An 18709-nucleotide genomic window follows, 5' to 3' on the forward strand; every position below is an offset into this window, starting at 1 on the left:
GTCATTCAGAGGGTGAATGGGCAAGACAAAAGGTTTAAGTGTCTTTGAACAGGGTGTGGCAGTAGGTGCCAGGCACACCGGTTTGTGTCAAGAACTGCAACGCTGCTGGGTTTTTCACATAACAGTTTCCCGTGTGTATCAAACCAGTAGAGGACTTTTCAGATCTCAACTGGATTGAAGCATTCTAGGGCAACATATAATGACAGAAGAGAAGCTGCATGTATCTAATTATAGACAAGTTGACTAAACAAATAGCCTACAAATGGCAACAGCATATCTAAATCAGGCCAAAAGAAATCCTGCACTCCCTGTGAAAAAATCTGCGCATTTTCTGTGTTGCGGCCTCAGATTTTCACTTTTTCACACATGGTCGGGCAGTTGCAGATTGGGGATTAGCAGTTGAGGGCAGATGTGGATAAACAAATGGCTGACCCACACACCACTACCAGACATGACATGCAGGCCTACAAACTGTGGTGAGGGACACCAACATGCAGCTGGGGTAAAGTACATAAAGGTGTGATCTGCTGTCCTCTACTGTTTTTGAAAAGTAACAATGTTTCTTGGGTTTAAATTAGCCTGCCATCTCTTCCTTTCATCTGACCCTTCTACTGAATCAGCATTATTTCATGAATGAATATATGTCACCTTTTTATAATCTACAGCAAAACACTACTTCGCTGGTAAAAAGACACCCTCCATTTGAATTCAGGATAGGAAAGCATTTAATAAATATTGAAGTCTATATCTAGGTCGACGTCCATTAGAGCCAATCTACCTTTAGCGTTCACTTGGCTGGTGCTAAAGGTTGAGATACTGTTACAATACTAATAAATCCTCCAGCCAAACCTACCTCTCAGCGCTCTATAGCCCTGATGTTCATCAGAATGTGGTGAAACGTGCAGTAGCTGGCACCCATGCAGACAGAATACTGCTCATAGCTCACATTAATGCCATTTCTCTACCATTAGTAATAAGAGCAAGATATGTAGAGCTTTTTTGGAGAGTGTGTTTTCAGTACAGGTGCCTTGTGGGACTGTGTTGGATCACACATATCTTGTTCGCTGCTGCAAACCAGACAGACAGATGGAAAGACAGGAACGCTAAGCACACTCACACGTACACAAAGCACAATAGGCACGTCTGTCAATTACACAACCCACTGACACAGATTCCAGCCATGAGCTTTGAGCAAAGCCAACAGTCTGAGTTCTATGTAAGTCTAGAACACTGTTATAGCTTCCTTAAAAATGTCTCTATCCATCATCTGCAGAAAAGTTACAAACCACAAACCTCTTTAATTAGAACACACTTAGACAACTGAGTTAGAGTGACTGTCCCTCCGCGCCAGAAATAAGAATCAGACCCTTTTAACAAACCCATAAATCTCCCAATATTTCTCTAATTAAAGGGTAAATGTAATTATCCCTGTGATTAACTGTAGTAGTCCTACATAAACAGTGTATATAATCTCAGTGCTGTACATCTTGTAGACACAAAATCTAATCCTAATCAAATCCAAGTTTATTTGTTGCGTATACAGTTTACAAGATTTTATAGTGGGTGCAGAAAATGTTACTAGCTCCTAACATTACAGTAAAATGCCAAACAAATACACAAATAATGAGTAGAATTAGGGGATCAAGAATGTCAGAACAAATCCAAATAACACTGTATCAGTAATCCAAATGCAATCTATGCCTATATACACCAAAACGATATACTAGTAATGAAATGTACCGCAGTAGATATTACAGTGAGCTATGTTAAGAATCCAGTATATAAATATGCAGTGTGTGTAAACTGTAACAAAAATGCAGTGTACAAAGTGTAGCAACAGGAAGTTTGTTTTGTAGCCTAGTACAAAAGTGTATTTTTGTATTTTTTTTTACAAAGTATAGCTGGGTAAGTAACTAAAGACTTCTAGCCTCTGTGGGCCACTTGTGAGAGTGTTACACATGTCAGGAGCACTGCCTCTGGGCGGTAATGAGTTGTAATGTGTCCCCAGGCAGATCCAAAGCTTTGATGTTCCCTAGTCTCTGTCTGGAATGAAGGATACAGTGTGGATTCAAGTCACAGCTGCAGACAACCTGTGGCCTACAGGGCCTTGCTATATATAGTATGTTGTGTTACTAGGCCTATAGGACCTTGTTATATACAGTCCCAGTCAAAGGTTTGGACAAACTCATTCAAGGGGTTTTCTTCATTTTTATTATTTTTTACATTGTAGAATCATAGTGAATACATCTAAACTATGAAATAACACATATGGAATGATGTAGTAACCAAAATAACTTTAAACAAATCAAAATATATTAAAATATTTTGATTCAAAGTAGCCACCCTTTGCCTTGATGACAGATTTGCACACTCTTGGCATTCCCTCAACCAGCTTCACCAGGCTTTTCCAGTCTTGAAGGAGTTCCCACATATGCTGAGCACTTGTTGGCTGCTTTCCCTTCACTCTGTGGTCCAACTCATCCCAAACCATCTCAATTGGATTGAGGTGGGGTGATTGTGGAGGCCAGGTCATCTAATGCACCACTCCATCACTCTCCTTCTTGGTCAAATAGCCCTTACTAAGCCTGGAGGTGTGTTGGGTCATTGTCCTGTTGAAAAACAAATGATAGTCCCACTAAGCTCAAACCAGATGCGATGGCATATCGCTGCAGAATTCTGTGGAAGCCGGGGTGGTTAAGTGTGCCTTGAATTCTAAATAAATCACAGACAGTGTCACCAACAAAGCACCCCCATACCAATACACCTCCTCCTCCATGCTTCATGGTGGGAACCACACATGCGGAGATAATCTGTTCACCTACTCTGCATCTCACAAAGACACGCTGTCTAATTTGGACTCATCAGACCAAAAGACAGATTTTCACCACTCTAATGAAATTATCCTCTGCAGCAGAGTCTTCTTTTCCTCTGGCGGTCCTCATGACAGTCAGTTTCATCAAATCACATTTATTTATAAAGCCCTTCTTACATCAGCTGATATCTCAAAGTGCTGTACAGAAACCCAGCCTAAAACCCCAAACAGCAAGCAATGCATGTGTAGAAGCACAGTGGCTAGGAAAAACTCCCTAGAAAGGCCAGAACCTAGGAAGAAACCTAGAGAGGATCCAGGCTATGAGGGGTGGCCAGTCATCTTCTGGCTGTGCCAGGTGGAGATTATAACAGGACATGGCCAAGTGTCACGAGCGTTTGTACAAACGGACCAAGGCGCAGCGTGAGTATCGTTCCACATCTTTATTATTATGTGAAACTTAACAAGACAAACAATAAAGTATTAACAAACAACAAACCGTGACGACAGAGGTGCAACATGCACTAACTCAAAATAATACCCCATAACCCAGATGTGGAAAAAATGCAACTTAAGTATGATCCCCAATTAGAGACAACGATTACCAGCTGCCTCTAATTGGGAATCATACAAATCACCAACATAGAAAATAAAACCTAGAACCCCACATAGAAATAAATAAACTAGACAGTACCCCCCCTCCCCAAAGGTGCAGACTCCGGCCGCAAAACCTGAAACCAAAAGGGAGGGTTGGGGGGGTGTCCAGTGTCGGCTCTGGTGCAGGACGAAGAACCCTCTCATCCCGCGGATCCGCCGGCATTGGAGGCAGCTCTGGTGCGGGACAAAGAACCCGCTCATCCCTCGGACCCAGCCATGGACCCAGGCTGGACACTGTGCCTGGACTGGATCTCGGTGCAGAGGAAGACTCCCGCCATGGAACGGGACTGAATGCTGTACCTGGACTGGACACCAACGCAGAAGAAGACTCTGTCCTTGGAGCTGGACTGGACGCTGTGCCTGGACTGGGCACCAACGCAGAAGACTGGCCTTGGAGCTGGACTGGACGCTGTGCCTGGACTGGGCACCAACGCAGAAGAAGACTCTGGCCTTGGAGCTGGAGGTTCCGGACCGTGGGCCGTCTCTGGAGGTTCCGGACCGTGGGCCGTCTCAGGAGGTTCCGGGCCGTGGGCCGTCTCAGGAGGTTCCGGACCGTGGACCGTCATTGGAGGTTACAGACTGAAACGTCGCCGGAAGCTCTGGACTGGGAACTGTCGCCGGAAGCTCTGGACTGGGAACTGTCGCCGGAAGCTCTGGACTGGGAACTGTCGCCGGAAGCTCTGGACTGGGTACTGTGGCCGGAAGCTCTGAACTGGGGACCGTCACCGGAGGCTCTGGACTGCCGACCGTCGCCGGAGGCTCTGGACTGCAGACCGTCGCTGGAGGCCTGGTGCGTGAAGCTGGCACAGGACGTACCGGGCTGGGGAGACGCACAGGAGGCCTGGAGCATGGAGCTGGAACAGGACGCACTGGGCTGTGAAGGCGCACTGGAGACCTAGTGCGTAGAACTGGCACAGGTCGCGTCAGACTGGTGACACGCACTTCAGGGCGAGTGCGAGGAACAGGCACAGGACGTACTGGACTGTGGAGGCGCACTGGAGGCCTGATGCGTGGGGCCGGTACAGGTGGCACCAGACTAGTGACACGCACTTCAAGGCGAGTGGGGGGAGGAGGCACAGGGCGTACTGGACTGGGAAGGTACACTTGAGGGAAAGTGCGAGGAGCAGGCACAGGACATACCTGACTGGGCACAGGCACTTCAGGGAGAGTGCGAGGAACAGGCACAGGACGCACCTGACTGGGAAGGCTCACTTGAGGGAGAGTGCGAGGAGCAGGCACAGGACGTACCGGACTGGGAACACGCACTTCAAGTAGAGTACGAGGAACAGGCACATGACGTACCGGACTGGGGAGGCGCACTTGAGGCCAGAAGCATGGAACCGGCACAGGTTGCACCAGACTGCTAACTGCATCCTCTGGTCGGATGTTGAGCAGAACACACTTGCACAACAATTCTCTCATCTCACTCTCTCCCAACTTCGCCATTGCCTCCCTCCTCTGCTCAGTTGCCAACTCCATGTGCCCCCCCCCAAAAAAAACTTGTGGTTGTCCTTGGGCTTTCTGTAGCTGCGAACCCTGTCGTCGTTGCTGTCCTCCATTATCTCCTTCCGATGTCCAGAAATCCTTCACCTGGTGAACACGCTGCTTGATCCTGGTCGGATGGGGTATTCTGTCACGAGCGTTTGTAGAAACGGACCAAGGCGCAGCATGAGTATCGTTCCACATCTTTATTATTATGTGAAGCTTAGCAAGACAAACAATAAACTATAAACAAACAACAAACCGTGATGACAGAGGTGCAACATGCACTAACTCAAAATAATACCCCATAACCCACATGTGGAAAAAATACTACTTATTAAGTATGATCCTCAATTAGAGACAACCATTACCAGCTGCCTCTAGTAGGGAATCATACAAATCACCAACAAAGAAAATAAAACCTAGAACCCCACATAGAAATAAATAAACTAGATCACCCCCCAGTCACACCCTGAACCACTTCACCATAGAGAAACAATGGCTCTCTATGGTCAGGGCGTGACACCAAGATATTCAAATGTTCATAGATGATCAGCAGGGTCAAATAATAATAATCACAGTGGTTGTCGAGGGTGCAACAGGTCAGCACCTCAGGAGTAAATGTCAGTTGGCTTTTCATAGCCGATCATTCAGAGTATCTCTACCGCTCCTGCTGTCTCTAGAGAGTTGAAAACAGCAGGTCTGGGACAGGTAGCATGTCCGGTGAACAGGTCAGGGTTCCATAGCCGCAGGCAGAACAGTTGAAACTGGAGCAGCAGCACGGCCAGGTGGACTGGGGACAGCAAGGAGTCATCAGGCCAGGTAGTCCTGAGGCATGGTCCTAGGGCTCAGGTCCTCCGAGAGAGAGAAAGAAAGAAAGAAAGAAAGAAAGAAAGAAAGAAAGAAAGAAAGAAAGAAAGAAAGAGAGAAAGAGAGAGAGAATTAGAGAGAGCATACTTAAATTCACACAGGACACCGGATAAGACAGGAGAAATACTCCAGATATAACAGACTGACCCTAGCCCCCCGACACATAAACTACTGCAGCATAAATGCTGGAGGCTGAGACAGGAGGGGTCGGGAGACACTGTGGCCCCATCCGACGATACCCCTGGGCAGGGCCAAACAGATAGGATATAACCTAAACCAGGCCAGAACTTGTCTGTGTAGACCAATTTGGGTTTCCAATCTCTCCAAAAGAATGTGGTGATCGATGGTATCAAAAGCAGCACTAAGGTCTAGGAGCACAAGGACAGATGCTGAGCCGCGGTCTGACGCCATTAAAAGGTCATCACAGCGCTTGATGGTTTTTGCGACTGCACTTCAAGAAACTTTCAAAGTTCTTGAAAATTCCCAGATTGACTGAACTTCATGTCTTAAAACCTCTCTAGGACGTATGGGACGGTAGCGTCCCACCTCGCCAACAGCCAGTGAAATAGCAGAGCGCCAAATTCAAAACAACAAAAATCTCATAATTCAAATTTCTCACACATACAAGTATTATACACCATTTTAAAGATAATCTTCTCGTTAATCCAACCACATTGTCCGATTTCAAAAAGGCTTTACGGCAAAAGCATAGCATTAGATTATGTTAGGACAGCACCGAGACAAGAAAAATCACACAGCCATTTTCCAAGCAAGGAGAGGCGTCACAAAAAACAGAAATACAGCTAAAATGAATCACCAACTTTTGATGATCTTCATCAGATGGCACTCATAGGACTTCATGTTACACAATACATGTATGTTTTGCTCGATAAAGTTCATATTTATATCCAAAAACCCCATTTTACATTGGCGTGTAATGTTCAGAAATGTTTTGCCTCCAAAACCTCCGGTGAATGAGCACATCAATTTACAGAAATGCTCATCATAAACTTTGATAAAAGATATAAGTGTTATGCACAGAATTATAGATAAACTTCTCCTTAATGCAACAGCTGTGTCAGATTTCAAAAAAGCTTTACGGCGAAAGCAAACTTTGCAATAATCTGAGTACAGCGCTCAGACACCAAAAGAAGCCATACAGATACCCGCCATTTTGGAGTCAACAGAAGTCACAAATAACATTATAAATATTCACTTACCTTTGATGATCTTCATCAGAATGCACTCCCAGGTATCCCAGTTCCACAATAAATGTTCGTTTTGTTTGATAAAGTTCATATTTATGTCCAAATACCTCCATTTTGTTTGCGCGTTTAGTCCAGCACTCCAAATTCACTAAGCGCGTGAGTATAGTCCAGACAAAAAGTTTAAAAAAAGTTCCATTACAGTTCGTAGAAAATGTCAAACTATGTATAGAATCAATCTTTAGGATGTTTTTATCATAAATCTGCAATAATATTCCAACCAGACAATTCCATTGTCTTTAGAATTGAAAGGAAAGGCAGCTCGCTCTCACGGCCGTGCGCATGTTTGAGCTCATGCCAATTTTCCAGACACACAACTGAATCAGCTCTTATTCTCTTCACATTCACAGTAGAAGCCTGAAACAAGGTTCTAAAGACTGTTGACAATATGTACTAAATGACCCCACAGACACTGTATACTGGAGAGGCAATCACTTGGAAAACTACAAACCTCAGATTTCCCACTTCCTGGTTGGATTTTTCTCAGGTTTTTGCCTGCCATATGAGTTCTGTTATACTCACAGACATCATTCAAACAGTTTTAGAAACTTCATAGTTTTCTATCCAAATCTACTAATTATATGCATATTCTAGCTTTTGTGTCTGAGGAGCAAGGAATTTTACTTTGGGCATGTTTTTCATCCAAGCTACAGTGGGGGAAAAAAGTATTTGATCCCCTGCTGATTTTGTATATTTGCCCACTGATAAAGAAAGGATCAGTCTATAATTTTAATGGTAGCTTTATTTGAACAGTGAGAGACAGAATAACAACAAAAATATCCAGAAAAACGCATGTCAAAAATGTTATAAATTGATATGCATTTTAATGAGGGAAATAAGTATTTGACCCCCTCTCAATCAGAAAGATTTCTGGCTCCCAGGTGTCTTTTATACAGGTAACGAGCTGAGATTAGGAGCACACTCTAAAAGGGAGTGCTCCTAACCGCAGCTTGTTACCTGTAAAAAAGACACATGTCCACAGAAGCAATCAATCAATCAGATTCCAAACTCTCCACCATGGCCAAGACCAAAGAGCTCTCCAAGGATGTCAGGGACAAGATTGTAGACCTACACAAGGCTGGAATGGGCTACAAGACCATCGCCAAGCAGCTTGGTGAGAAGGTGACAACATTTGGTGTGATTATTCGCAAATGGAAGAAACACAAAAGAACTGTCAATATCACTCGGCCTGGGGCTCCATGCAAGATCTCACCTCGTGGGGTTGCAATGATCATGAGAACGGTGAGGAATCAGCCCAGAACTACACGGGAGGATCTTGTCAATGATCTCAAGGCAGCTGGGACCATTGTCACCAAGAAAACAATTGGTAACACACTACGCCGTGAAGGACTGAAATCCTGCAGCGCCCCCAAGGTCCCCCTGCTCAAGAATACATATACATGCCAGTCAGAAGTTTGCCAATGAACATCTGAATGATTCAGAGGACAACTGGTGAAAGTGTTGTGGTTAGATGAGACCAAAATGGAGCTCTTTGGCATCAACTCAACTCGCCGTGTTTGGAGGAGGAGGAATGCTGCCTATGACCCCCAAGAACACCATCCCCACTGTCAAACATGGAAGTGGAAACATTATGCTTTGGGGGTGTTTTTCTGCTAAGGGGACAGGACAACTTCACCACATAATTTGACGGGGCCATGTACTGTCAAATCTTGGGTGAGAACCTCCTTCCCTCAGCCAGGGCATTGAAAATGGGTCGTGGATGGGTATTCCAGCATGACAATGACCCAAAACACATGGCCAAGGCAACAAAAGAGTAGCTCAAGAAGAAGCACATTAAGGTCCTGGAGTGGCCTAGCCAGTCTCCAGACCTTAATCCCATAGAAAATCTGTGGAGGGAGCTGAAGGTTTGAGTTGCCAAACGTCAGCCTCGAAACCTTAATGACTTGGAGAAGATCTGCAAAGAGGAGTGGGACAAAATCCCTCCTGAGATGTGTGCAAACCTGGTGGCCAACTACAAGAAACGTCTGACCTCTGTGACTGCCAACAAGGGTTTTGCCACCAAGTACTAAGTCATGTTTTGCAGAGGGGTCAAAAACTTATTTCCCTCATTAAAATGGAAATCATTGTATAACATTTTTGAAATGCTTTTCACTGGATTTTTTTGTTGTTATTCTGTTTCTCACTGTTCATATAAACCTACCATTCAAATTATATACTGATCATTTCTTTGCAGGTGGGCAAACGTACAAAATCAGCAGGGGATCAAATACTTTTTCCCCCCACTGTACTTAATACTGCCCCCCTTTCCTAGAGAAGTTAAAGTAATGATGGACTGCTGTTTCTCTTTGCTTATCTGAACTGTTCTTGCCATAATACCGACTTGTTTTTTTTACCAAATAGGGCTATCTTCTGTATACCACCCCTACCTTGTCACAACACAACTGATTGGCTCAAACACATTAAGAAGGAAAGAAATTCATGGCACACCTGTTAATTGAAATGGATTCCATTTCTCATGAAGCTGGTTGAGAGAATGCCAATAGTGTAAAGCTGTCATCAAGGCAAAGGGTGTCTACATTGAAGAATCTCAATCAATTTTTGTTTTGTTTCGATGTCTTCACTATTATTCTACAATGTAATAAAAATAAAGAAAAACCCTTGAATGAGTAGGTGTGTCCAAACCTTTGACTGGTACTGTATATAAAACAGAATGTTCTCTCTGTAACTGCGGTTGAACATTGCGCAATTCTCTCTTACTGTAACTGCTGATGAGCATTGCGCAATTCTCTCTTACTGTAACTGCTGATGAGCATTGCCCAATTTCAGACTGTCCACACACATAAGGACTTGATTAGTTAAACCCCAATTATCAAGAGTTCTGGTATTCTCCTGGATTGGTTAAACCTCCATTATCAAGAGTTCTGGTATTCTCCTGGATTGGTTAAACCTCCATTATCAAGAGTTCTGGTATTCTCCTGGATTAGTTAAACCTCCATTATTAAGAGTTCTGGTATTCTCCTGGATTGGTTAAACCTCCATTATCAAGAGTTCTGGTATTCTCCTGGATTGGTTAAACCTTCATTATCAAGAGTTCTGGTATTCTCCTGGATTGATTAAACCCCCGTTATCAAGAGTTCTGGTATTCTCCTGGATGGGTTAAACCTCCATTATCAAGAGTTGTGGTATTATACACAGGTAGGTTTTGTCTGAAGGTGACCAACACAGGGTCAGTACTACACACACACACACACACACACACACACACTCCTGACAGCTCATAATGGATCTGATCTATGATCAGTGTTAGGGTAGCTTCATCTATCTTGATCTGTCAGTATAGTAGTGATGACTCAGGGCCTGGCCGCAGAGTTTCCTGCCACCCTCCCTCTCCTTTGTCTCCCAGCTCTCTCTCCTGCCTCTCCCATCTCTCTCTCTCCCTCTGGCTCCTGGTTGTCAGATGCTGTGATAACCTTTATCACAGAAACACAAACACAGGGCCATCCAGGCAGCAGGGTGGTAGCAGGCCACAGGGACAGAGAGAGTAGTAGGGGGTGAAGGTAGGGGGGGAGAGCTCCCTCTCTCTGGTCCTGTAGGCTGAAACAGACAGGGTGTTATTGTATAGTTTGTGTGTAAATGTGTAATGTAGGCAGAACTGTATAGCACCTTTCTATATGGGTTTTGAGTTTGACGTTTTCCCTTTACTACAAAACATCTCTCTTCACCCTCCCTACTACTCCAACTGTTGTTGCCTCCTCCTTATAGGCTGACTTGTCATTGTTGGTTATCAGGCCTACAATCATGGTGTCATCATCAAACTTGATGATGGAGTCGGTGTCATAAAAGCCACGCACTCGTGTGTGAACTGGGAGTAAAGCTGAGGACTGAGGACACACCCTGGGGGGCCCCTATGTTAAGAATCAGTGTGGAGGAGATGTTGTTGCTAATCCTCACAGCCTGTGGTCTGCCCGTCAGGAAGTCCAGGGTCCAGTTGCAGAGGGTGGTGTCCAGAGCCAGTGTTCTGAGCTTGGTGTCGAGCTTGAAGGGAACAATAGTGTTGCATGCTGAACTGTAGTCAATGAACAGCATTCTCACATAGGTGTTCCTCTTGTTCAGATGTGTTACAGCCATGTGAATAGCAATGGAAATGGGATCTTATGTGGATCTGTTGGAGCGGTAGACAAATTGTGACCGACCGTCTCTATTCGGTCTTATAAGGCAAAATTTGAAATTGTGTTTTTTACATTGGATAAAAGTTGAGACTCAGAGCTAGAAAATTGTATATCATCCATTACAGTTGAGGAACAATGGGAAAGTATTTGAAAGTTGCTAAACTTGTAACCTCACTTTTGAGAAAATGGCCCTTGAATGTTTTGGTAAACCTACTGGAGAGTTCTTTTTTGTCCACACCCATTCAGCATCGTTATCACCCTCTTAAGCCTTAGCCCCACCCATCTCTTTAAGGATTCACATATGAGGCCATGTACTAACCAAACAAAGATTTTCAAGGCTAAAGGCTGGCTTATACTATGTCTATTGACAGTTGTCACTGTGACATCATCAACATTCTATTGTCGTCCGACATCAAACTTGCCATTGTCATTATGAAAAAGTATAAACACAAAAACTACAGGCTGCACGGCATCAGCAGCCTGGTGGTCCAAAATAGCAAAACTAGTGTATTTTAACACAAATAAACCCACCCATTTAAAAATGTATTCAGTGTATGTCAATCTAGAAAACCAGTCAACTAAAATAAACCTTCTAAACAATGTTTTGGTTCGTTTCTAGCTTGTTATCTAGCTAGCTAATGTTAAGTTAGCTGGCTAGCCAGTTCAAATAATGACCATATCATGTAGCTGACAACGTCTTCACTTTAGCTCATTTGTCTTGATTATTACAGGAAAATAAACTCACAACAAGATCATTATTTAGAAGATAATGGCGAGCCAATTACAGAAAATAGCTTATGGTCTTGGTGCAGGTCATGTTCTTCACATTACCGTCTCTGATAAACACATACAGTTGAATTCGGAAGTTTACATACACTTAGGTTGAAGTCATTAAAACTCGTTTTCAACCACTCCACAAATGTATTGTCAACAAACTATAGTTGTGGCAAGTCGGTTAGGGCATCTACTTTGTGCAGAAATTTACATACACTAAGTTGACAGTGCCTTTAAACAGCTTGGAAAATTCCTGAAAATTATGTCATGGCTTTAGAAGCTTCTGATAGGCAAATTGACATAATTTGAGTCAATTGGAGGTGTACCTGTGGATGTATTTCAAGGCCTACCTTCAAACTCAGTGCCTCTTTGCTTGACATCATGGGAAAATCAAAAGAAATAAGCCAAGACCTCAGAAAAGTAATGGTAGACCTCCACAAGTCTGGTTCATCCTTGGGAGTAATTCCCAATGCCTGAAGGTACCACATTCATCTTTACAAACAATAGTACACAAGTATAAACACCATGGGACCACACAGCCGTCATACCGCTCAGATAGGAGACGCGTTCTGTCTCCTAGAGAAGAACATACTTTGGTGAGAAAAGTGCACATCAATCCCAGAACAACAGCAAACGACCTTGTGAAGATGCTGGAGGAAACAGGTACAAAAGTATCTATATCCACAGTAAAACGAGCCCTATATCAGCAAGGAAGAAGCCACTGCTCCAAATCCGGCATAAAAAAGCCAGACTACGGTTTGCAACTGCATATGGGGACAAAGATCGTACTTTTTGGAGAAATGTCCTCTGGTCTGATGAAACAAAAATAGAACTGTTTGGCCATAATGACTATTGTTTTGTTTGGAGGAAAAAGGGGGAGGCTTGCAGACCGAAGAGCACCATCCCAACCGTGAAGCACGGGGGTGGCAGCATGATTTTGTGGGGGTGCTTTGCTGCAGGAGGGACTGGTGCACTTCACAAAATAGATGGCATCATGAGGATGGAAAATTATGTGGATATATTGAAGCAACATCTCAAGACATTAGTCAGGAAGTTAAAGCTTGGTTGCAAATGGGTCTTCCAAATGGACAATGACGCCAAGCATACTTTCAAAGCTGTGGAAAAATGGCTTAAGGACAACAAAGTCAAGGTATTGGAGTGGCCATCACAAAGCCCGGACTTCAATCCTAAAGAAAATTTGTAGGCAGAACTGAAAAAGCGTGTGCGAGCAAGAAGGCCTACAAACCTGACTCTGTCAGGAGAAATGGGCCAAAATTCACCCAACTTATTGTGGGAAGCTTGTGGAAGGCTACCCGAAATGTTTTACCCAAGTTAAACAATTTAAAGGCAATGCTGCCAAATTCTAATTGAGTGTATGTAAACTTCTGACCCACTGGGAATGTGATGAAAGAAATAAAAGCTGAAATAAATCATACTCTCTACTATTATTCTGACATTTCACGTTCTTAAAATAAAGTGGTGATCATAACTGACCTAATACAGGGAATTTTTACTATGATTAAATGTTAGGAATTGTGAAAAACTGAGTTTAAATGTATTTGGCTACGGTGTATGTGAACTTTCGACTTCAACTGTACTATATCAAATAAAATCCAAGTTTATTTGTCACCTGCACAGGATATGGGAATGTTCCTGCCTTTTTCCATGGCTGAACAAACTAGGCTCGTAATTTAACAATTGTATTTGTATTTGCAGATGGCATACAAGTTTGTTATTAAGGCACATGAAAGTTCATATGTTCCAGAAGGCATTTCTGCCAAAAAAAAAAAAAAAAACATTTGAATTAAAAAAGTTATTGACTTTCAAATGCTTCTCCTGAGAAGTAGTGATGCACAACATACGCCCAGTTCCTTGAAACAAGTCACAATTGGAGTGGCTCCAGTGTGCCTGGCATGCTTTATGTGGGCCATGACCAGGCTCTTGAAGCACTTCATTAAGACCGAGGTGAGCTTCGATGGAGTGATAGTCATTTCGGTGTGTCTTTTTGTTTTTCTTGGGCACTGGAACAATGTTCTCCTTAAAGTAGGTGGAGACTACAGCCTGGGACAGTGACAGGTTGAAGATTTCAGAGAAGACTACCACGAGCTGATCAGCACACACTCTGAGGACGTGGCCAGGGATGTCATCTGGGCCGGTGGCTTCGTGAGTATTCACTCTTGTGAGAGTTCTCTTCACGTCAGCCTCGGAGAGCGTAAGCACCTAGTCGTCTGGAGCAGCGAGAGTCTTCCTGGATAGTTTGGCATTGTCTGCATTGAAGAGAGCACAGAATGTATTAAGCTTGTCTAGGAGAGTGGCTTCGGTGGGCACTGCACAGCTGGAATTTTCTTTGTAGTCTGTGATAGTCTGTAGTCCTTGCCACATGCGAAGCCACATGCGAGTTGTCGAACATCAATTCAAGTTTGAGTCTCTATTGTGTTTGTGGAGCTCGTACCTGCTTGCCACCGAGTCATCAGGGTTTGTTCTGCTGACATTGATGCTACAGTTCAGGCTCTCAGCATTGAACGGATATCTCTGTTCATCCAGGGTTTTTGTTTGGGATATGTCGGGATTGTTATTGTGGGTACAAATTCATCAACACATTTCCTAAAGAAGCCTGTGACTGACAATGTATATTCCTCAATGTTGATGGATGAGTCCTGGTTGGATAATTCTTTGAACAAATAATCCAATCAGTATTCTCAAAACAATCCTGCAGCAGTGAGTCTGCCTCCTCTGTCCAGCGTCTCACTATTCTCTGTGTCGGTGGCTCCCAGTGCTACTACTACTACTGGTGTTTCAGTAGATGTGTATTTAGTGTTATAGTAGATGTGTCTTTAGTGTTATAGTAGATGTGTCTTTATTGTTACAGTATATGTTGTCTAGTGTACAGTATATGTTGTCTTTAGTGTTACAGTAGATGTGCCTTTAGTGTTACAGTAGATGTTGTATTTTGTGTTAAAGTAGATGTGTATTTCTTTGTTACAGTAGATGTGTCTTTAGTGTTACAGTAGATGTTGTATTTAGTGTTACAGTAGATGTATCTTTAGTGTTACTGTAGATGTTGTCTTTAGTGGTACAATAGATGTGTATTTAGTGTTGTAGTAGATGTGTCTTTAGTGTTACAGTAGATGTGTCTTTGGTGTTGTAGTAGATGTATCTTTAGTGTTACAGTAGATGTGTCTTTGGTGTTACAGTAGATGGGTATTTAGTGTTACAATAGATGTGTCTTTGGTGTTGTAGTAGATTTATCTTTAGTGTACAGTATATGTGTCTTTGGTGTTGTAGTAGATGTTTTCTTTAGTATTACAGTATATGTGTCTTTAGTGTTACAGTAGATGTGTCTTTAGTGTTGTAGTAGATGTGTCTTTAGTGTTGTAGTAGATGTTGTCTTTAGTGTTACAGTATGTGTCTCTAGTGTTACAGTATATGTTGTCTTTAGTGTTACATTAGATGTTGTCTTTAGTGTTACAGTAGATGTGTATTTAGTGTTACAGTGGATCCGTCTTTAGTGTTGTAGTAGATGTTGTCTTTAGTGTTACAGTGGATGTGTCTTTAGTGTTACTGTAGATGTGTCTTTAGTGTTACAGTAGATGTTGTCTTTAGTGTCACAGTAGATGTAGAAGTTGCAGTAGCAATGGGCAATATGATCATTGATGATTTGGTAGTGTCAGTTGTGCCGTGATCTGTGCAAAGTTTATACTGCACGATGTACTCACTTCTGGCTGTAGAGAACGAGACAATATCTTGTCTAAAGTATTACACTAGTTTACTGTTGCAGTGGTATTAGACTGTGAGGTGGGTCCCACTCTGCTCTGAGCCGGTCCTGTTCTGAAGACTGTGTTGTTGTTCCTTCTTAACTCGCTGGGTTGTGTTGTAACTGCCCTCCTATCTAATAACTACTGGGCCCTCTACATCCCTCTAATTAGTGCTGCTGGGCCCTCACATTGACTCACACAATTAAAGGAGAGTTTGTGCACGGTCCAATTTACCCCCTGCCCCCTCATCTCTCCCTCTCTGTCCCCCTCGTTCTCTCTCATGGGGCACTCTCTTGCTAACAAAAAAAAGTCCTTAGTCAGCTGCTGGCTGGCGGTATGAATCTTCAGGCCATCCGCTCATATCCTGGGAAAGGAGAAATTAGGAAGACGGCCAAGATTGAAAACAGACATGGGCAATCTGGTGTGGAGGGGTTAGAGAGAGAGAGAAGAGCAGGGCTGTGACGGTCATAACATTTTGGATGATGGTAATTGGTCAGCTAAATGACTGCGGTCACTGTCATAACCGTTCAAATTGCAACAACAAAATAGTTATTTAAAAACAAATTAAGATGCACATTTTCTCCTCTCTTCCGCTCCTGACTGCATGCGCAGCCATAGAAATAGAATGAATAGAATGGGCGTCCCCAATCAAGTCAATGATGTCATAATGGGGGGACTGGCGGCCATTGAGATGAGCAAAGCAGGATGTAAAAGCAGGAAGTGTACCCATCAATATGGTTCCACGGTAGATTGTCAAGTCAGATTGTAACCAGGTTAGCTGTTGCTTTAAGCTAACCTGAGTCGTTGTACATGCAAGCCTATAACTGCACAGGATTATTTTCAGCGTCAAACCAATCAGAGCGCAGAATGTTTTCCCAGCCTCTCGAGCGGCTAGCACATAAGTTAGCAGCATGCCAGGCTGACGGCACGATGCGGACAAGGCAGATTTCATTCTCGTTCACTGATTCGTAACGACAGAAAAAATATGATTTAGCTACCTGTGTAGCTTCTGTGAACTTGCTACTGAAACTGAATGTGTTTTGTGTATAATCTGCTTTTTACTCAAGCCTCTGATCCATCCTGTTGCCAATTTAACATGAATAGCCCATAGCCTATAGATGATTGTCTTATCCACTGTTTTCATAAAAGAAAACCAATACAAATGTTTGTCAGTGTTTAGTTACTCGTTTGATAGTTCAACTTTATAGAAATAAGTAGATCTTCAGAACTTCCCAGTTTAATGCCATTTAGCAGACTGGGGTCCCTCTTCATGGGCCCCTGTGGCACAGAACACATCTTCTGATCTGAGGGGTGGATAAACGCCTACAGAGAGTACCTCAGGAAGAGACAAAACATTCCTATCAGGTAAGTTGTTATCTCCTTATAACATTACACTGTTATAACAAAACAAAAATCTATTCTGAAGTAATGAAGTAATGGAGAGATAAAAGGGTGCATGGGTTAGTATCCACACCAATGACAACATAGAGCTCAAGTCAAGTTTTTCAGTTGTCTATACTTGTGAAGTTCAGGTAAATTCCATAGACGAGTTGTTAAACAGGTTCTGTATTCCCCAGATTGTTAATATCAATGACACAAATAAACATTAATTTACCCTCTGTGCCAGTTCCATCCCTTTCTATTCCAATTCGCTCTCTCAGAGAAGGCACACACCTTGTGAAGGCCTCCCTTAACAGGGAGTAGGGAGGTGCAGGTTGTCAGGGATAGTTTCAGTCCAGGGAAATGCAGGTAGCTGGTTTCTGTATGGGGTTGCTGCAGTGGAACATCCTTTGTAATGTTATTTTGTTTTGCAGGCAGACGCCAATACCAGTATTGCAGAATTCATCAAGCAGATGGTGTTGGACAAAACCCCAAGGGGATACAAAGGTTGTGGTTCATGTGATAAAAAAAGAAACTACCATAACACAATCCCCCCCTCAAAAACACCTGGAGGACATAAACCAAATGCTTTCTGGTAGTTTCCGAATCACGCCACACACACAAGAAACAAAAAGGAGAGCCTGAGTGTGGTAAAATACAAGTTTGTTGCAATTATCTCAATGGTTTGTCAAATCGTGGGGAAATCCCATGCACTCCAGTTAACAAAACTACCAAAACAGTTATTGTCAAATGGCTTTTCATATAGTAAAGAAATCAAAGTATGCTAGAATAGGGTTTGCTGACAGAATAAGGGCCACCCATATGTGGTGTTATTGTAGTTTACCATCTTGATGGTGGTGGGGAAAGAGGAAGGCATATCCAAAAGGAGGCAGTAACAGCCCTCAGCCAGAGAAAGGAGGGGGTTAGTGTGAGTGTACCTATAACCACACAGTACACCAGATAAAACTAACTGACCCCCCCACAACATGTCAGCTGTCGCAGCATACATTATCTCACCACTCTGACAAAATACAACTCTCATCGCTTAGGGGATGTCACTACACCCCCAGCCTACTACCCTAAGACAAGACTAAGTGTAGCATGAGACATCAGGGGTGCGACATGAGTTGATCTCCCCCACCGTATGTTCCTCACATTATGCCAAACTAATCATGTAAAACTATAATTCTGCACATCATATCCCTGTCCAGAAACAACCCCTAACCCCTAGTCACTTTATATTTAGCAAAAGAATTAGACAGGACATGTAGGGCTTTGTAATCGTTGGTATCAGTAGCGGATTTAGGAATAGGCGACATGCACAGACACCCTGGGCGACATCTTGCCAGGGACAGCATGGTTCACCCGCACAATTTTTTTTTATATATATATATATATAATTATATATATTCATATATGGTTACATTTGCGCGATCGGTTTTCTATCGCTCATTTGCACATCACGTCAATGATATCATGTCACCGTGTGGGACTATGGGTCAGTTAACCTTGTCGGAGTGTTGTGAGCTAGGTGGGCTACTGCCTGGGAAGGTCTCCCACTCAGAAGTATGAGATGGGGAGGGGGCG

The sequence above is a fragment of the Salmo trutta genome, chromosome 13, assembly GCF_901001165.1.
Source record: "Salmo trutta chromosome 13, fSalTru1.1, whole genome shotgun sequence".
Taxonomy (NCBI): Eukaryota; Metazoa; Chordata; class Actinopteri; order Salmoniformes; family Salmonidae; genus Salmo; species Salmo trutta.